This window comes from Leptopilina boulardi, unplaced genomic scaffold (assembly GCF_019393585.1).
Source record: "Leptopilina boulardi isolate dan_hultmark-lab unplaced genomic scaffold, ZJU_Lbou_2.1 LbouV2_126, whole genome shotgun sequence".
Taxonomy (NCBI): Eukaryota; Metazoa; Arthropoda; class Insecta; order Hymenoptera; family Figitidae; genus Leptopilina; species Leptopilina boulardi.
Genome location: NW_026137670.1, coordinates 1,470,537 through 1,482,950, shown reverse-complemented (window position 1 = coordinate 1,482,950; position 12,414 = coordinate 1,470,537). Strand labels below are relative to the sequence as shown.

The window sequence follows — 12,414 nt, the reverse complement described above, 5'->3', positions numbered from 1 at the left end:
TCTGAAATCACGTCCCACAATGTTATACCTGTTGGTTCATATATATGTATGTATATATATATATATATATATATATATATATATATATATATATAGTCATGGGGGAAACGTTACAAGTCCGAGTGTCAGGAAGTCGACACACCACTTGTCGGAAGTGAATATCAGACCTCTAGACAGTACAGAGAGTGAGAGTGTGAATATGTGAGTGAGTGAGAAAAACAGAAAGACAGAGAGAAAGAGAGTCTCTGAAAAGTTAAAACTTTATGCATCAAAATAATGTAAACTTTAGAATATCAAAGATAAACTGTGACATGTCAAAAAATTCATTTTGAGTTTATGAGAAGTTATGCAGAGAGGGTCGTTTCAATTTTCTCTCTCTCTTTCACTCTTTCACTCTTTTGGAGGTCGAGGGTTGAGTGACTATATATATATATACACGTTAAGTGTGTATACGTGTGTGCGTAAATTAGGTAGGATATAGAAACTGGCTCTGAATATAAAGCAAGGGGGATGGAAATGGTCAAAATGGTTTATAAAGTGCGTGGGTTGGATCTGGGTAAACGGAGTTTGGGTACATGAGATGGAGTTTGCATTAATCAGGCATCAGAGTGGTTTTATGAGTAACGGAAGGTACAGACAGACAGACAGACGTATAGTATGTATATATGTACTGACAAACCTTTGCAGTATGGATTTTCTGCATGTATTTTCGAAATGCCAAATAGAAATTTAGAAAATTTGAATTAAGAATTAGAGAAAAGTTTAAAAAATTTGATTTAACAAAAAAATTTAATTTTTATTTAAAAAAAACATTGATTGAACATTTTTTTCTATATATAAAAATATTTGGAAAAAAAAATGGAAATTCGAAATTAAAATAAAGAATTGTGTATGATTGAAAATATATGTCATTTTGAGGGGAAAAATTTTTTTGACAATGAAAATCGTGGCAATTATTCGAGGCGACGAATAAACGTCATCAATTTTAAATTCAAACGAAAGCATTTTGCGCAGATTGGCTGTCAGCAAGAGTTGCATATATATATATATATATATATATATACATACAGCATTCGTATATATTGTAAAATCATTCAGCAAGTGCACGTACACTGTGTGAGGGATGCGCGATCGAACGCGCATTTAAATACGAATGCAAAAACAGTAGCGATGAAAGTAGAAAAGTGGGTGAACGAGAGGGAGTATTCTCGTAAAATTAGCGTATTTCTCGCGTTGTCTATGTACGGTAACGATCGAAGCAATCGCTATTCCATGAATACCAAAAAATTTGCGATAGAGGTCGTTTTTTTTTTCCAAAAAACCCTTATAAATCCTTCCTATTTTCGTCTCGGTGCGAATTTTATTCTCGATCTAACTCAAAAATAAATCGTAAAAAAGAATGAAAAGAACAATTTTCACATAGTAAATTTACATCAATTTGTTTACGAATGTAAGTGGTCAGTATTTTTCCCAATTTTTCGTTATGGAAGAAAATTTTGCAAAAATATTGCAAAAATTTCTGCAACGGAATAAAAAAATTTATTTATAAATTTCAATAGAAATTTGTTTTGTTTTCCCACTTGGAAAGATTCCCCGGAAAGTGCCCCCCTGGAGGTTCTATCAGAATTCCGCCGGAACTTCCAACGTAATTCCGTCGGAATTCCAATGAATTTCTGATGGGATTCCGACGGAATTACGACTCTAAACATTTTGAAAAAAATTAATCGGAAATTCTTTGGAACTCCGATGGAATTCCGACGGAATTACGTTGGAAGTTCCGGCGGAATTCTGATAGAACCTTCAGGTGGCACTTTTCGGGGAATATTTCCAAGTGGGATTTGTACTTTATTATCATTTAATTTAAAGAAAAAAATACCGGATTGTATTTTGAATATAATGGAGAAAATTATTTTTCTCAGGTGTATGCAATTTTAGCGCAGTGAGAAAATGTTGAGAGATGTTGAGAAAAAGAAAGAGAGAGAGAGAGGGAGCTTTTATTGAAAAACGAGGGGCATTCGTCCAGTGGAATTTTCACAGCTTGACAACGGTCCTCGTGAAGTAAATCAGAGACGCGCGATTGTCGAGTGCAAACGAAGATTTCTTAATCTCCGACTACAAGAAAGAGAGTTACGTATAACCGTGCTGCTTAATTCCGGTCCGGGCATTTGTCATTTGAAAGACTAAGAGGATTACTGCAAGTTTTACTTCTCTCGTGCGCTAACGAAATTATATCAAAGATATTATCAATCTTGGAAAAACTTTTCGTTAAGATGCATATCGTTAGTATTTCTGTTCAAAAAATTTTTGCGTATTACAAGGTGATCAATTAATTTCGTTTAATTGGAAAAAAAATGTATATACTTTTCTGCATTGTGTGCAGAAAAGTTGAAAAAAACAGTGCAGAAAATTATACTTTTCTGCACAGAGTGTAGCAAAATTGGAAAAAAATGTATACTTTTCTGCATAGCGTGCAGAAAAGTTAAAAAAAACAGTGCAGAAAATTATACTTTTCTGCACAGAGTGTAGCAAAATTGGAAAAAAATGTATACTTTCCTGCATAGTGTGCAGAAAAGTTAAAAAAAACAGTGCAGAAAATTATACTTTTCTGCACAGAGTGTAGCAAAATTATAATGAAAGTGCCAAAAAAATAATTATAAGTATTTTTTTTAGAAATTGATAAAATTAATAATATTTTAAAAATAAATTTAAGGTTATTCTGCAAAGAGTGCAGAAAAGTGTACTTTTCTGCACTCAGTGCAGCAAAGTATTGATTCAATTGCAAAAAAGTGTTTCTTGTTTCAAAATGCAGAAACCAATATGATCTTTTCCACCAGTAAAAATGTCATTTTAGTTACTTTTTACCTTTTAAAAAATATATTTGCTAACATAAAATGTGAAAATATCTTTTTCAGATGGAGAGGATGAAATATACTTCACAGACGACACCGTTAAGGGTAAGTTTTTATATAACATTTATATATTGTTTTTTACCAAAGAAATGTGGATGAAAATTGTTTTGTGCTTTTTTGACTAAACAGCATTTAAAAAAAACCCACAAAAATTTTTCTTGGAAAATTTTTAATGTAGAAAAGAAAATTTTTTTTCAGATATTATTTTTTGAAGACGCAATTTTTATGATGGCTTTTAAAAAATAAATTTCGGTAGTTTTTTTGTTGAATAATTAAGAGTATTTTTCTCAGCATACTTTTCTGATGTAAATGCATTGAGATTTTGGAGCAGATTTTAAATTTTGTATATTTTTTCATGTCAATTCATTTGAATATGCGCTTTTAATATATATATATATATATAAATTGTAAAATAAAATACATGAAACTGCAGTTATGTCCTTGGTGTGTGTATATATAGAGAGCTTGAAAGCACTTGAAAAGGCACACTGACATCACTCTTTGAAGTAATGTACCATGGGTGTAGAAAGGTGGAATTTCCGGAATGTCTCACGGTCATTAAATCAGATTTCCGAGGACGAAAACACCGATCCTTTTTCTCCTTATTCGACATTCTACTAAATCCCAATGTCCACCGAGAAGTGAAATTCGTTTCTCGAAAGCGACTTACGTTCTTTTCGATGTTCAACTAAACTCTTTTCGCGTCGTCGTTGAAACTTTTTTTTTTTTTTTTGTTTATTTTTCCTTTTTTTGAAATCTCATTTACCGCACGATGAGCGCGTTCGGAATTAGTCCACGGGCGCCTCGTCAGTCACGTCGCATCTTTCTGGCATCGAACACAAGAGAGAGAAAGAGAGAGAGAGAAAAGAACCGCGCTCACTTCCAAGAATCACACAAGCAATAAAGTGCCCGCCAATATATGTGCCCGGGTAAATGACTTTACACACGTATGATTCGAAATTTTTGCTTACAACAAGGCTTTGATATCAAAAGATACTTCTTCTTTTGTTTATCCAAAGAACCAATAATCCATAAAGGGGGTGATGAAACCAAACTAACCGTGACGCACCTGTTTTATTTGTTTGCCTTCTCTTGAATGCGTTGGCGAAAAAATAAAATGCTATTCTTTAGAGGAGTTTTTTTCCTCTTCTTAAAACGATGCTGATTAAAAAAAGCCATAAAAAAAAAGTTTCATCAGTTTAATCCAATCCAAAATTTGTTTCCAATCAGTTTTTCTCCCCATGTAGTAAATAATTTACCTACTATTTAAAATTTTTTATAAAAATATGTAATGGTTTTCATGGAAACGGTTGCTATGGTAACCGTTACTATGGTAACTGTTACTATGGTAACCGTTACTATGGTAACCGTTACTATGGTAACCGTTACTATGGTAACCGTTACTATGGCAACCATAAGAAAGTACGACGGACGGACGGACGGACACCAAAGCGAAATTATAATGCTTTCGGGCTTAATCAACGAAACTCTAAAAATTTGTAAAAAAAAATTAAAAAAAAAAATTAATAGCTTTTAAAATAATATTTTCCCGGTTTCAATTCTCCTTAGTGTATTATGGAAAAATATCTTTCTCTCTCTAAAAAAAAATAGTTAGGGAAGTCTTTTGGTTTATATAGCCACTTCCCGGTGTAAATTAGAGGAGGGAGTAAAAAAAAAGAGTTAGTTTTGAAGTATGGTTTCGTTCAATATGCACTGTGTAATATCGCATGTACTCGTGTGACCTTTGCTGTTTCTCGATAATAAAAATGCAGACTTACTGACCACTCTTTGCACGCATTTACATTATACTGGCAAATATATGAGTCACATGGTATTTTTGTTCCTCTCTTATAATACATATATATATACACACATATTATGTAAGATCGATTTTACAATCGTTGTGCATAAAAAAAACACTTGCAAAGGAAATTCCGTAAATTCCCTTTTTTTCCTGATAAGAAATTCGCTAATTGATTCCCGGTTTTTGTTATCTATAACATATTAAAACACAGTTAAAAATTACACTTAAAAAAAAAATAATAAATAAATTAATTTACAAGTTTAATAATTAAAAAAATTATTTTTTATTTGTTAAATGCCTCCAAAGAAATATTAATGTGAAAATATTATTAAAATTTACAATATGGTTTTTTTTTTGGAAAAAAAAATTAAAGAAACAAAATTATATGCCACTTTTGAAAAAGAGATTGCTAAATTATATCACAAAATTAACCTCCCCAAAAATTGTATAGAATTGTGGTATGATTATGTTTTGCGGGGCTTGCATGAGATTGCATGAACACACCAGATTGAACGAGTAATTAACCCCTCGTAATAATCTTAATTCATTTTTCTTGGTAATTCATACTCGACACACAAAATCGAAAAGGTAATGCAATTTTGCAAGCGGAAGTCAAAAATTAATTGTCCATTTACCTCCTATATATATATATATATATATATATATATATATATAAATTTTAATAAAATAAAAGCTTTTTGAAATTATTACATTAGAGTTATAAATTAATTTTACTTTAATTTTACATTTCATAATAAATGTATTTTTAATTTAATATTCTATATTATTTCAATTATAATTATTATCTTATTATAAATGTATATTAGAAATAAAAAATTTTGTTTTATACAAAAATAATATTTGTGTTTAGTATAGTAGAAAGTAAAAAATCGCTAGTCGGAAGCCTCGCTGATTACGAATTTAGCATCAGATTTACGAAATTCAAAATGGCGGCTTCAAAATGGCGAACCTTTTTTAAATTTGATTAAATTCTTTTGAAAATTATTACTCGAGGGTTTTTGGTATCGCTGATTACGAATTTGGCATCAGATTTTCGAATTTTGTTTTCAATAATCAAAAAAATTATTCAAAGCAAGGTTTTGCTGGAATTAATCAAAATTCGTTAAAAAACAATTTCTTATCTTCAGGCAAAAAATCAGAAATAGAAAAAAGAAAATTATTCTCTTTTTTTTGCTCCTAACTCGTAATGTATTTACATTAAGTTTCGATATAGAAGTTGTAATTATTCCGTACTGTGCATACTTTACGTTTTCTAGCGTTTGTGTTATCGCTAATGGAAACTGATGTATTTATTGCAAAAGCGACGCACACGTTTTCTATCGTGGTGTACCCATAGCGATATATTTTACGTACTCCAGATACTTTTTCTCGTAACGCGCGCTCGTGAGTAAACTTTTATCTTGCAGTGATATATGGGGCAACTTTGCTTTTCACCTGGTACTGTGTTGGCCAACTGAAAAGAAAACACTTTTTTTTTCTTTTCTTTTTTTTTTGAACGAATAATCGAGCGTTATGTCTCCATTTGGAACAAACCCTTTTTCCAACTCGTTGTCGTATAGTCGCGAGAGTGTCGTCGCCATCGTTGAAAGTTAATCCACTTCTCCAAAAGTAACTTCTCGGTAAACAACACTCACAAACAGTGAATTATCTTTCGTTTAATTTATTTCAATTAGAAATCCTTTTTTTTTAATTGAAAAAAAAGAATTTTTTGTTGTATAGAATTTTTATTTTTTAATATTTTAATTAAGGTAATTAAAAATTAAAATATACTAAAAACCCTTATTTTGTGAATTATTCAAGATTTTTGAATTTTTACCTTAATAACGCAATTATAAAATCAAATGCATTCAAAATTGTCAATGGAAGTGAAACGTGTTTTTTTTATAGAAAGCGATAGATGGCACTACTGTCGAAAGCGATGCAAAAGAGTTGTAATTCTCTTCGTGTTTACCTGGTTTTTTTTATGCAAGTGACGAATTCAAGTTAATTAGCATCTAATTAGCGTATTATAAAATAAAATTTTCTAGTTCTTATTAAAATTTTTATCTCTTAACGCCCTGTTTAATTCGAAATCATTAAATACACATTAGTTGTTATATTAACATTGTTAATATTGAGATTTCTTATCAACATTTTCATCAAATAGAACTTATTATTATTATTATTATTATTATTATTATTATTATTATCCTTATTATTATATTATTAATATTATTATTATTATTATATTATTAATATTATTATTCATATTATTATTACAGTAAAAGTTGTTTGTTGAAAAACAGTTGAAATATTTTCTGTAATTTTGATACCGACTAAATTTCTTTTTTTTTTTTTTTGAGGGGTATTTTAAAAAATATTTTGTAAGAAATTTGATTTTTTGTTATTTAAGTGATCTAATTTCTAAAGAGTTAAAGAGATACAAAAACTCGAAACCATTTTTCTAAAAATGTATCTATATTACAAATTTCAAGAATACCTTTAAGAAAACAGAGGTTTGAAAAGAGAATACAAGAGAGGGAAAATTACGGAACAAGATAGGGAAACCTCCTTTAAGAAAATGCAACAAAGATCAAGTTCGGAGGGTTTGACCCTTCAACGCAGTCAACTCCTGCCTATAGGTGTCCAATTACAAGAAAGATATATATATATATATATTTCGTTTCGATTACAGTTTGAAATTTTTTTTCCAAATATCTGTTTTTTCAGGTTTATAATACACTTTTATTTATTCAAGAACATGATTATTTTTTTCGAAAAGAAAAAATATTACTAAAAATAGTTAATATTTTACTAAAAATTAGTGAAAATTTCGACTTATTTGAATTAGTGAACAAAATGCCACTAATTCAATAGAGAGTAAAATTATTACCACAATATAAAAATTGTTACAAAAAAAATGTTGTGTCAAAATTTAAAATAATACATTTTCAAATTTTTTATATGCACTCAGAAAAAAAGTTATTTTTGAACCAAATGTGCCATTTTTTTATATTTACCCAATTTTTTGGTTAGTTCAAATAAAATTTGTTTAATTCAAATAAATATTTATTTGATCTAAATAACTGTTTGGTTTATTTTAATAAATTTTTTAAGCAAAGAAAAAATTTAATTGAGCTAAATAAACGTTTGGTTTATGCAACTAAATGTTTGGTTAACTGTATATCAATATATTTATTTTGTTGATTTAACCAAAATTTGGTTGCTTCAAACGAATTTTTTTCTGAGTCTAAAAAAACAGATTTAGTAAAAAATTTTCTAACCAGATGTATTGAAATAGAAATTGACGTTGAAATTTAAATTCAATAATAATAGCATAGTAAATTGAATTGAATAAAATGGAGGGGGGGGGGTTTAGAGAATCATAAGAAAACTGATTGAATTGCCGGTAAATTAAGATGGAAGGAGTAACCCCCCATGGTAATATTGAAAAGAAGAAGAAGCGGGTCTTCAAGGAATTGGAAACCTAATTTCGCGGCATATTGTTTTCATACGAAATTACTTTAACAGCTGCAGATTGATGGATCGCTCGTGTACATTTGTGCGTTGCAAAAAAAAAACAAAAAAAAATTCCCTTGTCAAAGTGATGTATTATGATTAAGTTATATATCCACGCGCCACGCGGATGAAAACTCTCGTATCGCTTTTGTTATTCAAGGTGTTTAAACAATTTCAATTATTTTAATTTCTAATGAATTTTAGAATTAAATTTTTTTTTTTAATTCAATTGCAAAAAAAACGTACATATTTATAACAAATATTTTTGCATATATAAATTTTTTTTTTTTTAATTGATTTCAGAAATAAATATTGTTTTTTGAATTAATGATTATATAAAAGAATTGTAAATTAAAATAATAAAAAAATGATGGTTACAAACGACGATTTGAGATAAATTAAAAGTTAATAAATTAAAGCAAGTTACATTGTATACTAACGAAGGTAAAGATACAATAATTTTAAATGTATTTTTTATTTTTATTTTTAAAGATAGTAATATCAAATTAGCACATAATAACGGGAATTGTATACTTAACCCCTGTTATACCATCAGTATAAGGTGGAGGATAATAAAAAATCTCGAGACGAGATGATAACAAAGTTTGGAAACAAGCCTTATTTTTTAATGGTCGTATACTTGAGAGAGAGAGAGAGAGAGAGAGAGAGAGAGAAAGAGAGTGATTCATGTGTTGCTTAACGAATTTACTGCTCATTATATTCTCAGTGGACTGTATTATCTACCAGCTCATTTCCGTTTCTCGCAAGGTCAACAAGTAGAAAGATGTTACCTTAAAAAAAAAAAATACACATTTACCATTTAAGTCATTAAAATAAGCGAAAAATCACGAAAATGCTTCATTTTTTAATTAAAATAATCAATTAATTTTTTTTTAAAAAAAAGATAAAATTTTTTTATTTTAGTTTAATATTTTAATTTATTTTATTTAAATTGGAATATAGAGTAAATATTATGATAAATCTTAAATTAAATCAATCTTGAAAAGTAGTCTTAATTAAGAAATTAAATGTTAATTTAAACTGAAACTTGTGCTAACATATTTGCAGATCTGAATTTACGAAGCGTGACCTTCTGTGATTTTTCTGCTTTGACTTACAAAATTTAATGGTTTTATCAAATTGTCTTAAATTCAGAACACTTAAAATGTCAATCTTAAATAAATCTATAAAATTAATGGCTATAAAAATATGTTATAAACTAAAATTTTTTTACTAATTTATTATATTTATTTATTTTATATAGTAAAATCATTTTACAGAGGTAAAAGTAAATTTTAATTAAAAAATTTGTGGTTTTTATTATTAGTAGTACGAGTGAGTTTTAGTAAGACAAAGCTATTTTTAAAATTTTACCAATAGTAGAAAAAGTAAGTTTCAATCAGACAAAGCTTGTTGAATTTTTGTCATTTTAGTACCAGTAGAAAAAGTACATTTTAGTTAGACAAAATACACAGAAAATTAAATGGCATTAAAATAAGCTGCAACGCTTATTATTTTAATCCAATTTTTCCAAAAATAAAAAATAAAAAAATTTTAGTTGGAGAATTTTTACTAATCTAGAAATAAGAATCTTTAATTATGTCTAAACTCAAAAAAATACACTAATTTTCTTAATTCATAAAAAATTTACTTTAAACTAGTAAAATATTCTTGAATCAAGAAAATATTTAATTAAATACTGACAACTACACAGAAAATTAATAGGTATTAAAATAAGCTGCAACACTTATTATTTTAATCCAATTTTGCTTATTTTAATACCAAAATAGATTAAAATTTATTAATTTAATCCAATTTATTTTAAGCCATTTTGGTATTAAAATAAGCAAAATTGGATTAAAATAATAAGTGTTGCAGCTTATTTTAATACCTATTAATTTTCTGTGTAGTTGTCAGTATTTAATAAAATATTTTCTTGATTCAAGAATATTTTACTAGTTTAAAGTAAATTTTTTATGAATTAAGAAAATTAGTGGATTTTTTTGAGTTTAGCTAATTAAAGATTCTTATTTCTAGATTAGTAAAAATTCTCCAAATAAAATTTTTTTATTTTTTATTTTTGATTCATACCTTCTTTGAGTGTATAGTCGTATGTCGATGTCAGTGCAAAAACCTTAAAAACCGGTTGTTCTGATCGAGATGGAGTGACCAACCGTATCCAAGATCGGATTCAAAATTGATGTCCCTTTCATGGTACGGGCATCGTGAAAGTCACGAAGCGAGGGCGAAAAGATGTGTGCAAACACACATATAAATAGAACATTCATTGTTAAATGACCAAACACATACACAAATACATGTCAGACGAGAAATTATGACGATTTGCGATCGCGAGATCGTATTAATATTATTCGCCTTTTAGTATTCAGAAATATTTCTTTCATCACTTTAGAAATTCGAGAAGTTTCTTTCTTTTATTTTTGAATATTTTTTTCACTTCTTGTGATTATGAATAATTAAATAATAAATAATAATAATTTATTAAATTAATAAAAATGATTAAATAACTTTTGGTTGTTTTTTTTATTTTCATTTAATTTTGATTTATTATGAATTTGATTTTCTTTTAACTATAACAGTAGTTTCAATAAGTATTTAAAATAATTTAATAATAATAATAAAAATCATACAAATTCCCGGGACAAAATGGAATGAAAATTCTTCTCTCGTCTCTTTTGAGACTTTTTCTTTCTTTTTTTTTATGAAAAAAAAAATCGTATATAATCTTTACCTGCAGGGATTCTTTGATAAACCTGTGTAATCACATGAAACGTCAGGGAGTGTAGAGTGTAAATGGTTCGTAATGGAATTTCTAACCGGAGAAATACACGGATAAAGGTTAATTGTATTGGAGAGTAAGAGTACATTTTATCTGTTCGAGCGCCTGTCCTGGTAAAAAAACATGCACGATAACGGTTGAAAGCTTGCCCCATTAATGCTATCTAGATAGCTCGGACATTCTTCTCAAGAATATCTGAGTAATTATCCGTCGTGTTACTAAGATTGCACGAGTTCGACCTTATTGACATCTCATAACATCACGTATATATATATATACACCTATCATTACTATATTATAAAAAGATATCGTTGCCGCTGATTCAAAAATGAACGCTAGGCGAAAATTTCGAACTGTACTCGCCTACCATTCAACTCGCGTACCGTTCAGAGAATTTCAGAGGCCAAACGACAAAAACAGATTAAAATGAACATAATCTCAAAATTAGTAATATTATTAAGATTTTTAAATTAATATATAAAGTTGATAATTTTTGTTTGAAAAAAATTCATAAATTTTTTAACATTAAAACTATTAATTTTACTTGAGTAAAATTTATGGATTTTGATTCCTGTTTTTTTTTCTTTCTTTTTTCATTAAAACTTGATTTTTTTTGGGGTAAAAATTGGAGGACATTACACGAAAAGTTGAACATGCTCGCGGAAAAAAATTCTCTGGTCCGCTTACTAAGAAAATGTCATAATAATTCATTAGTTTCATGTAAGTGTCCGTGTTTTAGTGTCGTGTAGATTCGCACGTCGAGTTCTCCCAAGCCCTTCGTCCGAGAATATATATATATATATATATACAACACGGCCCCGATTTAACTCGAAAATTAATATCGCGTTACAAGTTGAATTTAACGTCTCGCGAGACCCTCGAATCTCTCTCACTCTCTCTCTCTCTCTCTCTCTCTTCTCCTCAGGACTGGTTCCCAGAAATCGTTCTCTAAACAAGCCGAACCCCTTCATGAATTACCGAATCTCCGATGTAATCCAGGTAATTTTATTGTAATTAATTAATAATCCTACTTTAGTAGAGGGTGTATTCTCCCTCTTAATTGAATTTCCAATTTTCAAAATAATTTTATATTTCTATTTGTGATTAGAGGGTTATATTTCAATATTAAACTAATTAATAGATTGAGTTTATTATGTACTGTAAAGTGATTTCCAATTTTATTCTCAATTTTATAAATTAGTTTTTTTTTTTTAGTACAATTAAATGAATAAAAATTTGTAAAAATTCTTATTAATGTGAATTAGCTTACTTTTCACTAATTTAAATTTCTAATTGTTTTTTATTTTTATTTCTAATTGTAAAAATGGGAAATATTCTTAAATATACGCCCCAAGAAGATAATTAAATTTACATTTTACTTT

General features: G+C 28.2%; 1 long non-coding RNA gene across 1 annotated transcript in view; it reads left to right on the top strand.

Annotated features, from left to right (window-relative positions):
* Window positions 1–12,414, top strand: part of LOC127291211 (uncharacterized) — a 270,805-nt gene that overhangs the window by 219,004 nt on the left and 39,387 nt on the right. The window contains exon 12 of the long non-coding RNA XR_007844558.1: window positions 2,913–2,954. This is a non-coding gene — a long non-coding RNA (uncharacterized LOC127291211). The remainder of the gene's footprint in view (window positions 1–2,912; window positions 2,955–12,414) is intronic.